Raw genomic sequence first — 22,797 nt, 5'->3', positions numbered from 1 at the left:
TACCACTGCTTTCTTATCCATTCATCTGCTGATGGACATCTAGGTTGCTTCCATGGCCTGGCTATTATAAACAGTGCTGCGATGAACATTGGGGTACACGTGTCTCTTTCCCTTCTGGTTTCCTCAGTGTGTATGCCCAGCAGTGGGATTGCTGGATCATAAGGCAGTTCTACTTTCAGTTTTTTAAGGAATCTCCACACTGTTCTCCATAGTGGCTGTACTAGTTTGCATTCCCACCAACAGTGTAAGAGGTTCCCTTTTCTCCACACCCTCTCCAGCATTTATTGCTTGTGGATTTTTGGATCGCAGCCATTCTGACTGGCATGAAATTGTACCTCATAGTGGTTTTGATTTGCATTTCTCTGATAATGAGTGATGTTGAGCATCTTTTCATGTGTTTGTTAGCCATCTGTATGTCTTCTTTGGAGAAATGTCTATTTAGTTTTTTGGCCCATTTTTTGATTGGGTTGTTTATTTTTCTGGAATTGAGCTGTAGGAGTTGCTTGTATATTTTTGAGATCAGTTTTATTGACCTTGCAAATGTGATACATCATTGTTTACTTTTTGGGGCTGAAGCATTTTAAAGGACATGCTGGGTCATTTTACAATACATTTTATAAAAATATATCATTTTAATGACCAGCAGTTATCCTCCTTTAATAGTATTCTTTTTCTTTTATGTCAAGATTCTTGGAAATTTCATGATCATAATTAGAAGGAAGAAGCAATTTATTATAAGCAAACAATTAAGTATTTTCTCTTTCCAGAAACAGTAAGTTGAAAAACTTTAAATATGGTAATAAACAACCAAAGAAATAAAACTTAAACTTATATTTATAATCCAATTTTATATTTCTTTTCCCATAAAGTAGATTTTCTTTAATCCCTTTTTCATGTGTCAATTAATTTCTTACCCTCTCACAAATAATAATGAGTTAATGTAACCCAATGTAAAATATAATTCCCTAATTTTATCTTGGAGACAAGTAGCTTATTAGTTCCAACAATTCTATTGTGATCAAAACATAGAAGTATTAACATTCCCTTTTTAAAGCTTCACTTGGTGAAAGCAAATACTTTTACCGAGAACTTGCACTGCTAAATGTTAGATTATATTTTTAAACAAAATTACAAGTGTGTTTAAGGTTCTCCAGAGAAACAACCAATATATGTAGATCATAAATGGATAGACTGAAATAGATATGTTTTCATGGGATAATGAGGATTGACTCACATGATTGTGGAGGCTAAGAAGGTTCACAATATGCCATCTGCAGGCTGGAAACCCAAGAAAGCCCATGATGTAGTTCCAGTTTGAGTCTGAGGGCCTGAGAACCAGTAGAACTGATGGTATAAGTCTTGTTCAAGAGCAAGAGAAGACTGATATCCCAGCTTGGCAGTCAGGCAGAGAGAGTGAATTCTCTCTTCCTCCACTTTTTTTTTTGTTTTATTCAGACCCTCAGTGGATTAGATGATGCTCACCACCTTGACGGCCTTCTCCTTTACTCAGTCTGTGTATTCAAATGCTAATCTCTTCCTGAAACATCCTCATAGATACACTCACATATATATATATATATATATATTTTTTTTTTTTTTTTTTTTTGGCTAGGAATCCTAACAAATCTGGGAATCATGTGGAAGCTAACACAAAATTAACTACACATTTTCTATGTTTCAAAACTTATGTAATTCAAATTGCAGCTCAGCATTCCTCAGTCAGTGCCTTCTGCATAGGATAAATGCTGTCTACATGGTATACACAAAAGTATTTTTATATTTATCTTATAAAAGAAAATTACATTAGAAAAGCATCCAATCAAGAACTTTAATGTAAAATAAAGTTCGACCTTGTAACTCAGGTAATTTTGGCATTCTGTGTTTGCCCCAATTATGTGATTTATTAAGAAATACGGTTCATATAAATATGCCTTCTGTAGAACCAGCAGACAAAATCTAATCATGAGCACATAGAAATACTAACCCTGTTGGCCCAAATTAACTGATCCTATGCTCTAATGAGTGTGAAGCAATCAAGAGAAATTTTATTTTAGCATATTAGTGCAATTGAGGGGCATAAATTTATCATTTTACATATTAATGTTGTTTTATATATAATATTTTATATATAATAAGATCTAATATATAATAAAATCTATCTAATTTTAAAAAGCAATATTGCCACGAATATGTTGCAGGAAGGGGGGCACTTTCCAGGGCCCAAGAGTGAGCTCTTGTTAACACTTGGAGAAGAATTTTCTGAGGAGACACACTAGCTGACAAAGCAAGAGTCTTTATTGGAAAGGGGCACTGGGGTGGAGCAGTAGGGTTAAGGGAATCCAGGAGAACTGCTCTGCTATATGGCTTACAGGCTTGGGTTTTATGGTGATGGGATTCGTTTCTGGGTTGTCTTTGGCCAATAATTCTGACTCAGGGTCCTTCCTGGTGGTGCATGCATTGCTCAGCCAAGATGGATGCCAGTGAGAAGGATTCTGGGAGGTGGAAGAACACGTGGTGTCTGCTTTTGACCGTTTCCAAACTCTTCCATTTGGGGGTGGTTTGTTCGTTCTGTGACCTTTACCAGGACCTCCTGTCGTAAAATAACTCATATAAATGGTTACTATCATTCCTGGCCAGGGTGGGTGGTTTCAGTCAGTGTGCTTCCCCTAACAACTAGATATGTTTATTTAAGGTGATAAATCAATTAATAGAAAACTTTGGACGTATGCATTCTTCTCCTTGTTGCTAATACAGTATCTTTTTCCATTTGTTTACTTCTGTAATTCTTCTGACTTGAAATAAAATCTTCACTGGTTTTCCTTACTCCTAAAGTACCACAGCATACAACTCAGTTGGGGTGAATTTTGTACCTCGGGCTTGTTTTCCTGCTCCTCTTAAGAATTTAATTAGCTAATTAGCTTTCTCAGGTGTAAGCAACAGATGCCTTACATCTGTTCATAATATGTGACTAGCCAGGAGCACTTTTCCCCCCAAATTTGGACTGAAGAAATTCATTATGTCTCTTTAGTTGGCTTTTTCTTACACACATGATTCCAGCTAGTCCTGAAGCTAATATGTTGGTCCTTAATATTATTTCTCCCCAAGGAATCCAGTCTACATTGAATCTTCAGTTGTGCTAAAGAATCAATTACTGTTTCTCTCTATTCCTATCTAGGTCCCTAACTTTTGCCTATGTCTTCTTGCTACTTGCATATAAAGAATGCATTTTTGTTGTTGTTTTGATGTAGTTTAACTTTTACAGAACAGATACTTTCTCACTATCTTTTGGCACATGTGCGGACTTTTTTCCCCACCACAGAGACATACATAATCTATTTATATGACCTGGTGTCCTTAAAAGCAAGCAACAAAAATGACTGACTAATCTGAGTCAAAATTATTTTACGGACTTCATATTTTCCTTAGAGAATCATCCAGAAGAATCGAGGGATCTGTTGGGAAATAGAAAACAAAGGGAAGCTGCAAAGTCAGAACTAAGGCAAAATCATAGGACAGAACATTCTGAGTAAAAGTCATCTTGATTGCCCACCAGCACTGCCAGCACTTAAGTCCTGGTGGTTACCCTGATATCTGCAAAATGGATGTTGCTGCTTTTATTGTGGCTATTAACATGGAATCTTCACATTTTTGTCGCTGTAGTTCCTGATTCAACTCTGGTACTGAAGCCATTTGGGCCTAGATCACAAATTCACATGCACTGATTTTTAGCTTCTACAAAAGAAGTTTAAAACCAGAAGTTTACAAGAAGTCTTTCACTGGAAATTAACAGTGGAAGGCAATCCAAATATTAGCAAATAGTAAGGAACCACACTAACTATACAAATGCAGAAATCTACTACTTCAGTGCAGAAAAATTTATACCATGTAGAATCATAAATTCAAATACCTAAAATCATACAGCATACATCTGTTTTTGTTAAAAGAACTTCCTAGGGTGATGAAAAACTTGTATATTCTGTTGATAAATGGTAAAGTATTTGCCAAAAATCCATCAAATCCATCAAATATATATATGTGCATGCACACATATGTTAATAGTGAAAAATTACATTGTGTAAGAATTTCTGTCTGTATAATCCAGTTTGATATATACTACTGAGTACATCTGATATCCCATGTCTAATATACACACCTAATATATAGATCATATAAGCATTATATATTTATTATATATTAGAAATTATATAAGTATAATTCACATGTACATACACATATCCACATACCCCAAGGTACAGATGTTCATGAGAATAAGATCCAATAGAGAACAAAATCAGAATTTTCAAATATCCTATTTAATGAGTGAAAATGTGTCATTTCTTACTATGATCCACATATATACTTCAAGTACAAATCTATGCTGTACTTAATTATTTTTAATTTCATGTTTTAGAGCCCACTAGATAGTTTTTGTCAATATTTTTGAGCCAAAATGTCTTTATTGTTTCTAAATTTTATTCCTCTTTTTTAAGTTAAAAGCATAAAGGATTTGTCCACAATTTCCAAGATAAAGCAGTAATACTTAGGCTGAGCTCAAGTTTTATCATATCACATTTGTACCACTATAATTAAGAGTCCTCAGGCCTTTCAACTACCCTTTTCTTATATATTTTGTTATTTATAATTATACTTTAAGAAAATCACTTCTCAGTTATTCAGAATTGAGGGGAAAAATCAAACCTTATTTTGAGCTAGAATATTCAATAAATTTTTCAAAGGAATAAATAATTTCTTCTTCAAATACTACAGCTATCCGTCTTAACAATACCACTTTAGCTAACAATTATTTTGTTTGACAGTCCTAGTGTTCAAAAACACAGTGCAAAAAGTACAACTAAATAACAATTTATGATCATTTCCTACACATTGTAGATTAAATAGACAAGAATATCTTTATGCAGATATGAAAATTAATGATTTAACGAAATAAAAATCATCTTAAAACAATGTATCATCACTGAGTTGTATCACATATATAGTATATATATATATTCACTTAATTATAAATATGAATTAAAATTCCATAATTATTTCATAATATTTTTTAGAGTAAGTTAATACAAGGCAGCTGTGGAAGTTCAATACAAAAATGAATGGCAGAGGAGTCAGGAATATATGAAACATTGTGAATCTTTTTCAGATTGAGCCCCTACTCCATCCACAATTGTGTTATATTCCAGCCTGTGCTGAGATTCTTTTTCATCCTTTACCCAAACATTTTCTGTTTTTATACTTGGATCTGAGGCTAGAAATTTTATTTATCAATTCATTGTATGCTTTAAGTAATAAAACGTAGACTTCTCGCTACTTCTTAGAAACTTTAGTTCAATTCAGTAGCTAAGTCATATCCGACTCTTTGTGACCCCATGGACTGCAGCATGCCAGGACTCCCTGTCCATCAACAACTCCCGGGGTTTACCCAAACTCATGTCCATTGAGTCAGTGATGCCATCCAACCATCTCATCCTATGTTGTCCCCTTCTCCTCCTGCCTTCCATCTTTCCCAGCATCAGGGTCTTTTCAAATGAGTCAGCTCTTCACATTAGGTGGACAAAGTATTGGAGTGTCAGCTTCATCAGTACTTCCAATGAACACTGAGGACTGATCTCTTTAGGATGGATTGGTTGGATCTCTGTACAGTCCAAGGGACTCTCAAGAGTCTTCTCCAACACCACAGTTAAAAACCTTCAATTCTTTGGTGTTCAGCTTTCTTTATATTCCAACTCTCACATCCATACATGACTAGATGAATGTTTATAGGCAAAGTAATTTCTCTGCTTTTTAATATACTGTCTAGGTTGGTCATAACTTCCCTTCCAAGAGGTAAGAGTCTTTTAATTTCATGGCTGCAATCACCATCTGCAGTGATTTTGGAGACCCCAAAAATAGAGTGAGCCACTGTTTCCATGGTTTCCCCATCTATTTGCCTTGAAGTGATGGGACAGGATTCCATGATCTTAGTTTTCTGAATGTTAAGTTTTAAGCAAAATTTTTCACTCTCCTCTTCCACTTTAATCAAGAGGCTCTTTAGTTCTTCACTTTCTGCAATAAGGGTGATGTCATCTGCATATCTGAAGTTATTGATATTTCTCCTGGTAATCTTGATTCCAGCTTGTGCTTCATCCAGCCCAGCATTTCTCATGATGTAATATAAGTTAAATAAGCAGGGTGACAATATCCAGCCCTGATGTACTCCTTTTCCTATTTGGAACCAGTCTGTTGTTCCATGTCAAGTTTGAACTGTTGCTTCCTGACCTGCATACAGATTTCTCAAGAGGCAGGTCAGGTGGTCTGGTATTCCCATCTCTTTCAGCATTTTCCACAGTTTATTGTGATCCACACAGTCAAAGGCTTTGGCATAGTTAATAAAGCAGAAATAGATGATTTTCTGGGACTCTGCTGCTTTTTTGATGATCCAGTGGATGTTGGCAATTTGATCTCTGGTTCCTCTGCCTTTTATAAAACCAGCTTGAACATCCGAAAGTTCAAGGTTCATGTATTGCTAAAGCCTGGCTTGGAGAATTTTGCGTGTGCTGCTGCTGCTGCTAAGTCACTTCAGTTGTGTCCGACTCTATGCAACCCCAGAGACGGCAGCCCACCAGGCTCCCCCGTCCCTGGGATTCTCCAGGCAAGAACACTGGAGTGGGTTGCCATTTCCTTCTCCAATGTATGAAAGTGAAAAGTGAAAGTGAAGTCGCTCAGTTGCGTCCGACTCCTAGGGACCCCATGGACTGCAGCCCACCAGGCCCCTCCGTCCATGGGATTTTCCAGGCAAGAGTACTGGAGTGGGTTGCCATTATGTGAGATGAGTGCAATTGTGCAGTAGTATGAGCATTTTTTGGCATTGGCTTTCTTTGGGATTTGAATGAAAACTGACTTTTTCCAGTCCTGTGGCCACTGCTGAGTTTTCCAAATTTGCTGGCATATTGAGTGGAACACTTTTACAGCATCATCTTTTAGGATTTGAAATAGTTCAACTGGAATTCCATCACCTCCACTAACTTTGTTTACAGTGATGCTTCCTTAGGCCCACTTGACTTCACATTCCAGGATGTCTGGCTCTATGTGAGTGATCACACCATCGTGATTATCTGGGTCATGAAGATTTTTTTTGTACAGTTCTTTTATGTATTCTTGTCACCTCTTCTTAATATCTTCTGCTTATGTTAGGTCCATACCATTTCTGTCCTTTATTGAGGCCATCTTTGCATAACATGTTCCCTTGGTATCTCTAATTTTCTTGAAGAGCTCTCTGCTGCTGCTGCTAAGTCACTCAGTCGTGTCCGACTCTGTGCAGCCCACCAGACTTCTCCATCCATGGGATTTTCCAGGCAAGAGTACTGGAGTGGGGTGCCATTGCCTCCTCTGGAAGAGCTCTCTAGTCTTTCCCATTCTATTGTTTTCCTCTATTTCTTTGCACTGATCACTGGGGAAGGCTTTTTTTTTATCTCTCCTTGCTATTCTTTAGAATTCTGTATTCAAATGGGTATATCTTTCCTTTTCTCCTTTGCTTTTCACTTCTCTTCTTTTTTAATTTATTTATTTAATTAGAGGCTAATTACTCTACAATATTGTATTGGTTTTGCCATACATCAACAGGAATCTGCCACAGCACTTCTCTTCTTTTCATAGCTATTTGTAAGGCCTCCTCAGACAGCTATATTGCTTTTTTGCATTTCTTTTTCTTGGGGATGGTATTGCTGCCTGTCTCCTGTACAATGTCATGAACCTCTGTCCATAATTCATCAGGCATTCTGTCTATTAGATCTAGTCCCTTAAATCTATTTCTCACTTCCTCTGTATAATTGTAAGGGATTTGATTTAGATTATACCTGAATGGTTTAGTGGTTTTCCCTACTTTCTTCAATTTAAGTCTTAATTTGGGAATAAGGAGTTTATGATCTGAGCCACAGTCAGCTCCCAGTCTTCCTTTTGCTGACTGTATAGAGCGTCTCCATCTTTGGCTGCAAAGAATATAATCAATCTAATTTTAGTATTGACCAACTGGTGATGTCCATGTGTAGAGTCTTCTATTGTGTTGTTGGAAGAGGGTGTTTGCTGTGACCAGTGTGTTTTCTTGGCAAAAGTCTATTAGCCTTTGCCCTGCTCATTCTGTATTCCAAGGTCAAATTAGACTGTTACTCCAGGTGATTCTTGACTTTCTACTTTTGCATTCCAGTCCCCTATAATGAAAAGGAATTTTTTGGGGGGGATATTATTTCTAAAAGGTCTTGTAGGTGTTCATAGAACCTTTCAACTTCAGTTTCTTCAGCATTACTAGTTGGGTCATAGACTTGGATTATTTTGATATTGTATGGTTTGCCTTGGAAACGAACAGAGATCATTCTGTCATTTTTGATATTGCATCCAAGTACTGCATTTTGGACTCTTTTGTTGACTATGATGGCTATTCCATTTCTTCTATGGGATTCTTGCCCACAGTAGTAGATATAATGGTCATCTGAGTTAAATTCACCCATTCCAGTCCATATTAGTTCTCTGATTCCAAAAATGTCGTTGTTCACTCTTGCCATCTCCTTTTTGACCGCTTCCAATTTGCCTTGATTCATGGATCTAACATTCCAGGTTTCTATGCGGTATTGCTCTTTACAGCATCAGGCTTTGTTTCCATCACCAGTCACATCCACAACTGGGTGTTGTTTTTGCTTTGGCTGCGTCTCATCATTCTTCCTGGAGTTATTTCTCCACTGATCTCCAGTAGCATTTGGGGCACCTACTGACCTGGGGAGTTCATCTTTCATTGTTCTATCTTTTTGCCTTTTCATACTGCTCATGGGGTTCTCAAAGCAAGAATACTGAAATGATTTGCCATTCCCTTCTCCAGTGGACCACATTTTGTCAGAACTCTCCACCATGACCCATCTATTGTGGATGGCCCTACACAGGGTGGCTTAGTTTCACTGAGTTAGTCAAGGCTGTGGTCCATGTGATTAGATTGGTTAGTTTTCTCTGATTCTGGTTTCTGTCTGTCTGCCCTCTGGTGCCCTCTCTCAGCACCTACCATCTTAATGGGGTTTCTCTTAGAAATTAATGAACCTATAAACCTGAACGGAGAATGAAATTAAAGATTTATTATGTTAGTAGTGGAAACAGTTTGAGATGTGATTTTCATGTTCATCTTTTTGTGTAAGAAAATATGTACTGGGAGGTAGAGATACTGATGAAAACCTTCACTGACAAATTGCTTGTAAGCTGAGCATTATTATAATAGCAACATTCCAAATCAGTTATGAAATATGCTTGCTTTCCTGAAATTTAGATCTTCAAAGAAGTTTTTAGAAAGTTCCTGAAAGGCTTACACTGAGATAACATTTTTAAAATGCTTATTTTTTAAGTAGACATTTTTGTATGACTTTAAATGTATGAACTATTTCAAGTTTATTTTCTGGTTTACTGATTAATTAGTAGTCTTATGAAGGACAGTATACAGTCAGATTATTTTTCTTCATTGAAAATTGCACATTGCAATAATTCAAATACATACCAATAAATATCTAATTATTTAGAATTTAAGTTTTTTTCAAATGCAACTAAAGTAAATTTTAAAACTTAATTCAAACTTATTTAGTGTGTGACCAACTGATGAAGTTTTACATTCCTACAACTTGAATATTTGTAGTTATACATCAAACTATCATAAAAAATTGTTTTTATGCTATTGAGTCATCTCTAGGAAGTCAAAAAATCTAGCTAATATATATGAAAAAAATTACTGATTTTTCCAATGATAACTGTTTTGAATTTATTTCATGTTTAATTTATAAACTATAACAATATAAATCTTTATGAAATTATATTAAATAATTTAATTTAAATATAAATCATTTTCTCTTTAGCATATAAGCATAGTCTTTTAAAATAATGTATTATATATTATATATTAATATGGAGAAGGCAATGGCAACCCACTCCAGTACTCTTGCCTGGAAAATCCCATGGGCAGAGGAGCCTGGTAGGCTGCAGTCCATGGGGTCGAGAAGAATCTGACACGACTGAGGGACTTCACTTTCACTTTTCACTTTCATGCATTGGAGAAGGAAATGGCAACCCACTCCAGTGTTCTTGCTCGGAGAATCCCAGGGACAGGGGAGCCTGGTGGGCTGCCGTCTATGGGCTCGCACAGAGTCAAACACGACTGAAGTGACTTAGCAGTAGCAGCAGCGTATATTAATTACTAATAATTTAAACTCATCAAAAACAATATGTGCTTTCAGTTCAGTTGCTCAGTCGTGTCCGACTCTGCAACCCCATGAATCGCAGCATGCCAGGCCTCCCTGTCCCTCACCAACTCCCAGAGTTCACTCAGACTCACGTCCATCGAGTCAGTGATGCCATCCAGCCATCTCATCCTCTGTTGTCCCCTTCTCCTCCTGCCCCCAATCCCTCCCAGCATCAGAGTCTTTTCCAATGAGTCAACTCTTCACATAAGGTGGCCAAAGTACTGGCTTACTATTGTTATATTTAAGCAGCATATTTTCAAAACAATATTTTCTTATTATGCATTAAAATTGTACTTAAAATGTGACTGTTGCTATATAATTTTATCATCATTTGACATATGATATAAAAAGGAAGAGTTTCCCTTGTAGCTCAGCTGGTAGAGTCTGCCTGCAATGCCAGAGCTCTGGGTTCAATCCCTGGGTTGGGAAGATTCCCTGGAGAAGGGAATAGCTACCCACTCCAGTATTCTGGCCTGGAGAATTACATGGACTGAGGAGAGTGACAGGCTACAGTCCATGGAGTTGCAAAGAGTCAGACACAACTGAGCCACTAAGTACACACCCACATAAAAAGAAAATGATGACTAAAACCTTGCAGTAATGCAAACACACACACACACACCATGAGCTAAAGTATGTTTACCTACTGTAGGTCTTTATTTCCTGAGAAAGCAATAGTCTAATTGTTAGGTTTGGACACATATTTTAAAGAAGGTCACAATACATAAGAATTTCTGAAATTTAGCTATCCAGTATATGCAGATGACACCACCCTTATGGCTGAAAGTGAAGAGGAACTAAGAAGCCTCTTGATGAAAGTAAAGTGAAGAGTGAAAAAGTTGGCTTAAAGCTCAACATACAGAAAACGAAGATCATGGCATCCGGTCCCATCACTTCATGGGCAATAGAAGGGGAAACAGTGGGAACAGTGTCAGACTTTATTTTTTGGGCTCCAAAATCACTGCAGATGGTGACTGCAGCCATGAAATTAAAAGACGCTTACTCCTTGGAAGGAAAGTTATGACCAACCTAGATAGCATATTCAAAAGCAGAGACATTACTTTGCCAACAAAGGTCCATCTAGTCAAAGCTATGGTTTTTCCTGTGGTCATGTATGGATGTAAGAGTTGGACTGTGAAGAAGGCTGAGTGCCAAAGAACTGATGCTTTTGCACTGTGGTATTGGAGAAGACTCTTAAGAGTCCCTTGGACTTCAAGGAGATCCAACCAGTCCATTCTGAAGGAGATCAGCCCTGGGATTTCTTTGGAAGGAATGATGCTAAAGCTGAAACTCCAGGACTTTGGCCACCTCATGCGAGGAGTTGACTCATTGGAAAAGACTCTGATGCTGGGAGGGATTGGGGGCAGGAGGAGAAGGGGAAGACAGAGGATGAGATGGCTGGATGGCATCACTGACTCGATGGATGTGAGTCTGAGTGAACTCTGGAGTTGGTGATGGACAGGGAGGCCTGGTGTGCTGTGATTCATGGGGTCGCAAAGACTTGGACACGACTGAGCGACTGAACTGAACTGAACTGAACTAAACAAAAATACAAACATATAAGCAAACAGTTTTTGGCATAAAGCATGGACATGGTAATTCTAAGCTGTAAACCAGTAATAAAACAAAGAATAAAAATGTGAAATTACCTCTCTCTTATTGTTCTTTGTGGTGATGAAGTTATTCAGTTTCCATAAAGACAGTTGCTATCCACAGGGAAGCTATGTAGAAATCAGAAAAGAAAATAAACATTTGCACTATAATAAATATTGAAATTATCAGTAGATTTTCTGTTTCAAAGTAGTTTTCTCAATGTAAATGCACATGCAAATATATATTTTAAGGTCTTTAGTAATAATAATAACACAATGCCAAATATGTTCATTGGTAAATAAGTATTGAATTATGAGCTTCTCTACCCAAAGGCAGTAGACTGACAGATTGTATCATCCATACTGTTTCTCTATTTTCTGAAGATTTTTGTTCTTTAATTTATAAATTTATCTCTGTAGAAAAGTAGTACTTTTTATTTACAGGCAAGACAGTTGGATGATTAAATAATTATAGCTCTGTGACAATTCCACTAAGTGAAATGATGAAGTAAAGATTAGAATACTGCAAAGTTTTTGATATCATAGGTTTCTGATTCATAGATTCAGTTTCCTTGCATTGGATAAATTCTCTCATTTTATGGAAAACTTAAAACTCCCTGTGCCAGAACCTTTTACGAAGTCTCAAAATTGTTAGTAAAGCAATTTTATTGACTTTGCATTACCTGTATATGACCCTAAGGATATTTTTAAGGTTTTCTTTTCTCAATATCCAAGCAGGCATATTTAGATTACAGATCACAAACACAAAATGTAAAGTAACATACCTCAATATTTTATTAAAAGTATTTGTTTTCCCACTGGCATCCAAGTTACTATAAGTCTTTTGTGGATAGATTATTCCCTTTACTCATTTAAAGAAGAATACAAATAAAGCATTAAAAGAATTCCAATAGTAGAAGCTTAGAAGATTTGCTCTAGCAAATATTAAAACAATAGCTATCAGACTAAGGGTTTCAGGGTGGGATAAATTCTTCTTGATACAGAAAATATATATTATTTTATGATCTCATAAAATGATATATTGTACAGGCAAGTGTGAAAAGAAAAAGAAAGAACTTCTCTTAATAGGAAGAGAACATATAAAATGTTTCAAATAGAACATTCTATAGCACTGAGTATTCACTGAATTTAACTATTTTTTCCTAAAGTTTAGAGGAAGGAGACTGTTAGATTGTTTGTTCATGGATTCAACACATTGATTACATAATATTTATTGGGAGTATTTTAGGTACCAGAGGTGCAATAGATTAAAATCAGAAAACTTCCCTGCTCTCTGGAGAATGCATCTATAGGAGAAAATATAACAGATGAATAAACAGACACACAAAACAGTTTCAGTGTAAGTTCTGTGAGTGAAAATCATGCACGCTGAGTGGACTGACTGCTGGTTTAAATTGAAGAGATGATATTTGACCGGATCAGAATCAAACAAGATCCAGCCATGTTGTGTGCATTAGGAAAGCACATTTCAGGAAGCTGGGGGGAATGAGCAGGGGGGCATCCTAAGATTCTTTAACCTCATGCTTGTGTGGAGAGTTTTATGATCAAACTACTGGCTAATGATGAAAAATGGGGGATATAAGGTTAGAACTTTACAGCAGTTAGGTCTTGTTGCAAATTCCATTTCAAGTAAAGAATTCATCCTATATAGGAAAATAATCTAAAAAATAAAGGGTGAATATATGTGTGTGTGTGTGTATATATATATATGGTATATATATATATATGATTCACTGTTCTATACCCAAAACTAAAACAAGAATGTAAATGAACTATACTCGTTTTTTTTCTTTAATAAATTCATTTCATGCAAGTGGAAGAAAAGACTTTCAAATATAAAATTAGAGAAGTGACAAACTGTAGTCTTTTTTTTTTTTTTCTCTTGGTTTATGGAAAATGAATCAGGAGATTCAATGGGAAACAAGTAAAATCAGAAACAGGGAATAAGTAGTATTTTGCTAGCCTAAGTGTACAATCTTATTTTGTTGGTAATGATTAAAATTTGTTTAGAATGAGGTCATATTTTCAGTATACATCTAAAATAAACTTTTAAATGATTGAAGATGAATTTAAAGACAGAAGATTAAAAGATGATAATTGGGAAATTACACATTCTTTAGCTTCATGTACTTCTATTTTAGCTAGAAGGAGAAGGACATGGGACAGGGAACAACAGACTGGTTTCAAATCAGGAAAGGAGCACACCAAGGCTGTATATTGGCACCTTGCTTATTTAACTTATAGGAAGAGTACATCAGGTGAAATGCCAAGCTGAATGAAGCACATGTTGGAATCAAGATTGCCCAGAGAAATAACAATAACCTTAAATATGCAGATAACACCACCCTTATGGCAGAAAGTGAAGAAGAACTAAAGAGCCTCTTGATGAAAGTGAAAGAGGAGAGTGAAAAAGTTGGCTTAAACTCAATATTCAGAAAACTAAGATCATGGCATTCAGTCCCATCACTTCAAGGCAAATACATGGGGTAACCATGGAAACAGTGACACACTTTATTTTCTTGGGCTCCCAAATCACTGCAGATGGTGACTGCAGCCATGAAATTAAAAGACACTTGCTCCTTGGAAGAAAAGCTGTGACCAACGTAGATAGCATATTAAAAACCAGAGGCATTAGTCCATTTAGTCCAAGGAAATGGCAACCCACTCCAGTATTCTTGCCTGGAAAATCCTGGTAGGCTACAGTCCGTGGGGTTGCAATGAGTCGGACACGACTGAGCAACTTTACATTGACTTTGATAGTTTTTACAGTAGTCAATCATGTATGGATGTGAGAGTTGGACTATAAAGAAAGCTGAGAGCCAAAGAAATGATGCTTTTGAACTGTGGTGTTGGAGAAGACTCTTGAGAGTCCCTTGGACTGCAAGGAGATCCAACCAGTCCATCCTAAAGGAAATCAGTCCTGAATATTCATTGGAAGGACTGATGCTGAAGCTGAAGCTCCAATACTTTGGCCACCTGATGCGAAGAACTGACTCATTGGAAAAGGCCCTGATGTTGGGAAAGATTGAAGATGGGAGGGGAAGGGGATGACAGAGGATGAGATGGTTGGATGGCATCACTGACTCCATGGACATGAGTTTGAGTAATCTCTGGGGGTTGGTGATGAACAGGAAAGCCTGACATGCTGCCGTCCATGCGGTCACATAGAGTCAGAGACGACTGAGTGGCTGAACTGGCTCTAGCTTCTTGAAAATTGCCCTAAAATATCCCTATAGATGTGCTTCCCCCAGTGTCTCAGCAGTAAAGAATCTGCCTGCAATTAGGAGCCACAGGAGACAAGGGTTTGATCCCTGGGTCAGGAAGATCCTCTGGAGAAGGGAATGAAAACCCATTCCAGTACTCTTCCTTGTAGAATCCCACAGACAGAGTAGCCTGACAGCCTACAATCCATGGGGTCACAAAGACTCAGACATGAATGAAGCGACTCAGCAAGCATGAAGGCATTGCGAAAGACAGTGATTCTCAGCATGTGTGTGGGGTGGGAGAGGAACAGAGTTTCCGTGTCCTATGGATCGTTTGAAGTTTTGCGTTTTGTTGTCCTTATGATTGAAGGGACCCAACTAATACTTATTCCTGTGAACATTTATCTTTGATGTATTAGATGTCCTGGCTTTCAGCAGGTCCCACATAATTGTCCTGTGCCTTGAACAAATTATCAGAACTTTATTCATAGATCCAAACATATTTTAAATAGATTTAATATTCACTGATACTTCCAGAATTGTACCTAATACTCAAAATAAGAAAAATATTTACCAGAAATTCTCACCATTTTGGAAAAAATCATACCATCAATAATAATTCTACTTAGGGCAAATTTGAATCAAGAATACAATAAAGATGTATCAGTTTGCATTTTTATTTGTTGCATACAATTATGTACCAGAAATTTTTGAGGGTTCTTTTAACAGTTTCAAAACCAAAACATTGTGACATTTGAAACAAAATGAAAGAATCTCTTTGCTGCTGCTGCTGCTGCTAAGTTGCTTCAGTGTATCCGACGCTGTGCGACCCCAGAGACGGCAGCCCACCAGGCTCCCCTGTCCCTGGGATTCTCCAGGTAAGAACACTGGAGTGGGTTGCCATTTCGTTCTCCGATGCATGAAAGTGAAAAGTGAAAGTGAAGTCGCTCAGTCGTGTCTGACTCTTAGCGACCCCATGGACTGTAGCCTACCAGGCTCCTCCATCCATGGGATTTGCCAGGCAAGAGTACTGCAGTGGGATGCCATTGCCTTCTCCGAAGAATCTCTTTAGCTTTTATCAAAAGAGGTTATATTCAAAATGAATTATATAGTTGTCATTTCATATTTACAGTTATAGTAGAGCAATGTTAAGAATGATGTTATAAAATTCTGTATTGAAATTATTTACTTTTTTCTTGCACTGATAAATATTTACCTTGCCCAAAGCAATGAAGAAGACACTTTCCAATATTTTCCTCTGAAAGTTTTACTGTTTTTCCTGACATATTAAGAACAGTCCCTCTGCATTTGACTTATACCATCTCCCACATTGTATTCCTTTCTTACATTTGTATTCTTTTTTTGATCTTTCTTTAAATTTGGATTATTTTTATTTATCTATCTTTAGTGTCAATAATTCCATCCTACCCCATAATCTTTTGCTAACCCTCTTTTTTTAATTTTGATTTTAAATATGTCTTTTTTTGATCTTTCTTTCAATTTGGCTTATTTTTATTTACCTATCTTTAGTGTCAATAATTCCATCCTATCCCATAATCTTTTGCTAACCCTCTTTTTTGAATTTTGACTTTAAATATGTATTTTCAAATCTAGAATTTCCATTTATACTTTTAATGTACTCCTATACTCGATTTTCTCCATATTTTTAACTAGCTTTAAACAGTGGCATGTCCTCTGTTTTATTTACTATATTAACTGTATTTAAAAATCTTGGATGTACATATTTGTGTAATTAGAGAGTATGATGTACAAAATGGGTCATATGACCCTGCTAGCACTTTGAATAATTTTTTATTTTGTGTCAGTCACTTTGGGTAAATCTTCTGGTCCTAGATGAAGTGATCTTCCTCTAGATGTGGTTATTTATTTCCTTTATTAATTAGAGATATTTGGGAGCTCATTTCCTTAAGTTAATTAGTGATAAAAATGAGCTACATTTAGGTAGATCTCAGAGTTCCAGCTGAGATCGTAGTGTATGCACTTGGGTCATGCCCTTAGGGATGCTCAAGTGTCGTCTTTGCCTTTTCAGGGCTGTAAGCCTGCCAAAGTTCCAGTCAGCTTAGATTTTAGACCTCTATGCTGCACAGAATTTAAAAATGTTTTGAAAAGAAAGCATTTTAACTGCAAGACTTCAAAAATGTCCTTTATTTTTCTCTGTCCCTGCAGGAGTAGTTCTCTGCTTCTACAAAGCGTAAACTCTTGGCCTCTTAGGACCACTTAGAATTGCAGAAGCCACCGGGGACTCTCAGGGTACACATGATTAACTCATCACTGTAATCTTTATCCTCCAGAATCATAGCCCTTTTCATCAATCTTGAGTTAGCCATCTCTGATACCTGTAAGCAATTTATTTTGGTATTTTGCATTTTATCTGCTTTTTGTTTATTTGGGTTTGTTTTTGTTTTTTAACCTTTTCTATACGATAGGGAAGAATAAACATATGCCTAGGCATAATTCTCAAAATTACAACATAAATTGGCCACATTACAAGCACGTGTTTTATTAAGAGATACTCTCAAGAAAACTCATAAGTATTACATTGTATTTCATGAAATATCTCTTCAATTTTAACATGAAAGTGATACTTTGCCAAAATTTTGTCTAAAATTAACATTGCAGAAAAATAAACTTCTTTGCCTTTTTCTTTTGCCCACTTCCACTCATCAAACCATTGATTCCTAACTGGGATCTATATGTACCCGTTTGAGAAGCCTAAAATGTGAACAGTATTTGAACATAGTTCAATATGTTTGAAAAATGGGGTAAACTTTTCTGTTTTAAATGTGCTAAAATGGTAAAATAATAAGGTTAAATCCTGAGTAGGGAATTTTAAGCAAGGATTTGAACTGTGATCAGAGTAGATTTTGCATGTGATTCCTGGAAATTGAAACTTTCTTCTCTTTTATGTTAGTTATCTTTGGTCAAAAATAATTGCTTGTTTAATTACATTTCACAATTTTTCCAATAAAAGGGAATATTAATAGATAATTTGTATATATTAAACTATAAGAAAAATGAACACATCTCATTAGTTGTAGCATGATAAACATGTACTACGAAGTCCTGGGTTTACGTTTAAGCCCTGCCATTTCAGTTTTTTGCCACCAACCCTTAGTGTCAACTATTATTTTCATAACAGTTTACAACCTATATTGTGGATTACAAAGACATGTCTCACAATCTTTCAAAAACAAAAGGAAAATTCAAATTGAAATGATATTTTAAAAGGCATCTCTGTTCATATGTAGCAATTATTATCAAAATCATGAAAACATTATATTGATACCTATCACTTACTGTAATGGCTCCCCAAAGATATCTATATCCTAATTTCCAGAAACTGTGAATACATTAAAGTTTATGGCAGAAGAAGAGTATAAGTGCTGTTGTTTTTGTTGTTTAGTCACTAACTTGTTTCCAACTCTTATGAAACCTCACGAACTGTAGCCCACCAGGCTCCTCTGTCCATGGGATTTCCCAAGCAAGAATACTGGAATGTTTTGCCATTTCCTCCTCCAGGGGATCTTCTAGACCCAGGGATCAAACCCACACTTCCTGCAAGTCTCCTGCCTTGCAGGTGGATTCTTTACACACTGAGCCACTGGGGAAGCCCCATAGTGATATAAAAGTAGTAGCTTTACTGATATTTATTGTCCTTCCTATTACCCTACATTGTGTTATATCATTATTTAGTTTAATGCTCAAAAAAAAAAACCCCTCTGAAATATTGCTCTTTATATCTCAGCATCATAGGTAATGAAGCAGAAGGTGAGGGAGGTTAATTTGCCCAAGTATTGGAAACCCCAATGTAAAATAATTGCCAAACAACAAGGCTAACTTTAATAAATTTAAGAATTATTGCTTTCCTGTGTATCCAGTCTTGTACTGTTCTAAATGTTCTTTTGTCTGTACTGGAAGTGTCAGTAAATTGTGGCCATTAAGTCAGAATTCAATTTGAAAGGTCATTCAGAAGAAGAAAAATCAAAAACAAGAAAAAAGAAGGGTATTTCTCAGTATTGTAGAAATACATGTTTTTGACAAAATATTGAGCGTTGATGCCTCAATTCTTACCCCTCCTTTTACAACATTATATCATCTCAAATAGGCTGTCAGTTGAGCTTTAATTTACAAAAACAAATTTTATTTTTCATGATTTTACTTCTCTATTTCTGGTCATCTCAGTAGCTTCTTCAATGGCTTCCCTTACTTCCCATATTCTCACAGACTATGCTCATAGATTAGTTACAGAAATGTTCTTAAAATATAAATTAAATAAAATAATGTACTTCACTTAAAACATGATGATTTCCATGTATAATATGAGTACAATTGTACCACGTACTTTTTGCCTTTTCATACTGTTCTCAATGCAACAGTATGAAAGGGCAAAAAGATAGGACACTGAAAGAGGAACTCCCCAGGTCGGTAGGTGCCCAAGATGCTACTGGAGATCAGTGCAGAAATAACTCCAGAAAGAATGAAGAGACGGAGACAAAAAAAAAACAACACCCAGTTGTGGATGTGACTGGTGGTGGAAGTAAAGTCCAATGCTGTAAAGAGCAATATTGCATAGGAACCTGGAATATTAGGTCCACAAATCAAGGCAATTTGGAAGTGGTCAAACAGGAGATGGCAAGAGTGAAAAATGACGTTTTCAGAATCAGCAAACTAAAAAGAACTGGAATGGGTGAATTTAACACAGATGACCACTACATCTACTACTGTGGGCAAGAATCCCTTAGAAGAAATGGAATAGCCATCATAGTCAACAAAACAGTCCTAAATGCAGTACTTGGATGCAATCTCAAAAATGACAGAATGATCTCTTTTCACTTCCAAGGCAAACCATTCAGTATCACAGTAATCCAAGTCTGTGCCCCAACCAACAATGCTGAAGAAGCTGAAGTTGATCGGTTCTATGAACACATAAAAGACCTTCTAGAACTAACACCCAAAAAAGATGTCCTTTTCATTATAGGGGAGTGGAATGCAAAAGTTGCAAGTCAAGAAATACCTGGCTGCTGCTGCTGCTAAGTCACTTCAGTCGTGTCCGACTCTGTGTGACCCCATAGACGGGAGCCCACCAGGCTTCCCCGTCCCTGGGATTTTCCAGGCAAGAACACTGGAATGGGTTGCCATTTCCTTCTCCAATGCAGAAAAGTGAAAAGTGAAAGTGAAGTCACTCAGTTGTGTCTGACCCTCAGCAACCCCATGGACTGCAGCCCACCAGGCTCCTCCGTCCATGGGATTTTCCAGGCAAGAGTACTGGAGTGGGGTGCCATTGCCTTCTCCGAGAAATACCTGGAGTAACAGTCTAATTTGGCCTTGGAGTACAGAATGAATAAGGCAAAGGCTAACAGAGTTTTGCCAAGATAACACACTTGTCACAGCAAACACCCTCTTCCAACAACACAATAAAAGACTCTACACATCACTGGACATCACCAGTTGGTCAATACCAAAATCAAATTGATTATATTCTTTGCAGCCAAAGATGGAGAAGCTCTATACAGTCAGCAAAAACAAGACCAGGAGCTGACTGTGGCTCAGATCATGAACTCCTTATTGCCAAATTCAGACTTAAATTGAAGAAAGTGGGGAAAACCACTAGACCATTCAAGTATGACCTAAATCAAATCCCTTATGACTATACAGTGAAGTGACAAATAGATTCAAGGGATGAGATAGATGGAGTGCCTGAAGAACTATGGACAGAGGTTCATGACATTGTATAGGAGACAGGGAGCAAGGCCATCCCCAACAAAAAGAAATGCAAAATGGCAAAATGGTTGTCTGAGGAGACCTTACAAATAGCTATGAAAAGAAGAGAAGTGAAAGGCAAAAGAGCAAAGGAAAGATATACCACTTGAATGGAGAATTCCAAAGAAAAGCAAGGAAAGATGAGAAAGCCTTCCTCAGTGACCAATGCAAAGAAATAGAGGAAAAAGATTAGAGATCTCAAGAAAATTAGAGTTACCAAGGGAATATTTCATGCAAAGATGGGCACAATAAGGAGAAAAGTGGTATTGACCTAACAGAAGCAGAAGATATTAAGAAGAGGTGCAAGTATGCACAGAAGAGCTATAGAAAAAATATCTTCATGATCTGGCCTAGAGCTAGATATCCTGGAATGCAAAGTCAAACATTACTATGAACAAAGCTATTAAAGGCGATGGAATTCCAGTTGAGCATTTCAAATCCTAAAAGATGATGCTGTGAAAGTGCTGCACTCAATATGCCAACAAATATGGAAAACTCAGCAGTGGCCACCAGACTGGAATAGGTCAGTTTTCATTCCAATCTCAAAGAAAGGCAATGCCAAAGAATGCTCAAACTACCACATAATTGCACTCATCTCACATGTTAGCAAAGTAACGCTCAAAATTCTCCAAGCCAAGCTTCAACAGTATATGAACCATGAACTTCCAGATGTTCAAGCTGGATTTAGAAAAGGCAGCTTAGATTTAATATACCTCTCTTATATGTTTTATATAGCCCTTCAAAATTAAGCAATTTGAAATAAAAATGTTATTGGAGATATTGGATATATAAATTTTTTTTTAATCCAGTATTTTACAAAACTACCATATATATCCTTAATTCCTTTCAGTTTAGTTCAGTTCAGGCACTCAGTCGTGTTCGACTCTTTGCGACCCCATGAATCGCAGCACGCCAGCCCTGTCCATCACCAATGCCCAGAGTCCATTCAAACTCACGTCCATCGAGTCAGTGATGCCATCAGCCATCTCATCTTCTGGTGTCCCCTTCTCCTCCTGCCCCCAATCCCTCCCAGCATCAGAGTCTTTTCAAATGAGTCAACTCTTCGCATGAGGTGGCCAAAGTACTGGAGTTTCAGCTTTAGCATCATTCCTTCCAAAGAACACCCAGGGCTGATCTCCTTTAGAATGGACTGGTTGGATTAATTATTATTATACACATAAATATTAAAATAAAAATAAGATTCATATATTCATTCAATATATTCAATAAGAAAATATGGGAGTACATATATATTAATTTGTATTCCCATTGAAAAATCTGAATTTCACATTCTCAGCATCAGTGTAGAACTATATTCAGTTCTCCAGTTTTATTGTAAAACCAGTATGAAACAATTCTAATTTAAAAGCCATGTGGCCTTAAAATCAAACCCTAGCAATGAAATTGCTTCAATATTAAGATAAGCTCCAGGGATGGGTTTTAAATTCCAATCTTTAAAAAATTTTATATGTCTTTGATGAGCCATTTCTCATGTTCATTCCAATGAACAATAAGATCAGAGTAATCAAAAACAAGAATTTCAATTCCAAACATATCCCTAGAGATGACATCAATATAAAAGCAGTTTTATCTGGATAGGTTTTGAATTTTCATTATTTCTAGGGAATTTGTGCTATTTCTTTATTGATGGTAATTGCACAGTAATACTTATTTTGATCCTAAGGCAGATTAATGTATTATGCCACATCATATTAGTTTCATATGCCACTCTAGTGAAGAAAACATGATTTTTAAATCCTTCTTGTCTCTTCATTTATCAGTTTATCACTGTCTACATTTAATATGTGTTTCAACTGATATTTTACTCTATTTTACTCTTTGTTACAGAATAGTTTATGACAGCTTTCATTTATTATGTGTTTATACTGTTCTGAAGACAATGCATGTCTCACTTAATTCTCCAAATAACTCAATAAAGAA

At 36.6% G+C, this 22,797-nt stretch overlaps 1 long non-coding RNA gene across 1 annotated transcript in view; it reads right to left on the bottom strand.

The window, feature by feature from the left end:
- Positions 1 to 2,316: 2,316 nt before the first annotated feature.
- LOC139176844 (uncharacterized) overlaps positions 2,317 to 22,797 on the bottom strand; it is a 66,391-nt gene continuing 45,910 nt past the window's right edge. The window contains exons 2-3 of the long non-coding RNA XR_011561317.1: positions 11,909 to 11,980; positions 2,317 to 3,452 (exon numbers count right to left, since the gene is read on the bottom strand). This is a non-coding gene — a long non-coding RNA (uncharacterized lncRNA). The remainder of the gene's footprint in view (positions 3,453 to 11,908; positions 11,981 to 22,797) is intronic.

This window comes from Bos indicus, chromosome 17 (genome assembly GCF_029378745.1).
Source record: "Bos indicus isolate NIAB-ARS_2022 breed Sahiwal x Tharparkar chromosome 17, NIAB-ARS_B.indTharparkar_mat_pri_1.0, whole genome shotgun sequence".
In the NCBI taxonomy this organism is placed as follows: domain Eukaryota; kingdom Metazoa; phylum Chordata; class Mammalia; order Artiodactyla; family Bovidae; genus Bos; species Bos indicus.
The sequence above is the reverse complement of the archived record's forward strand: the minus strand, read 5'-3'. Positions and strand labels throughout refer to the sequence as shown.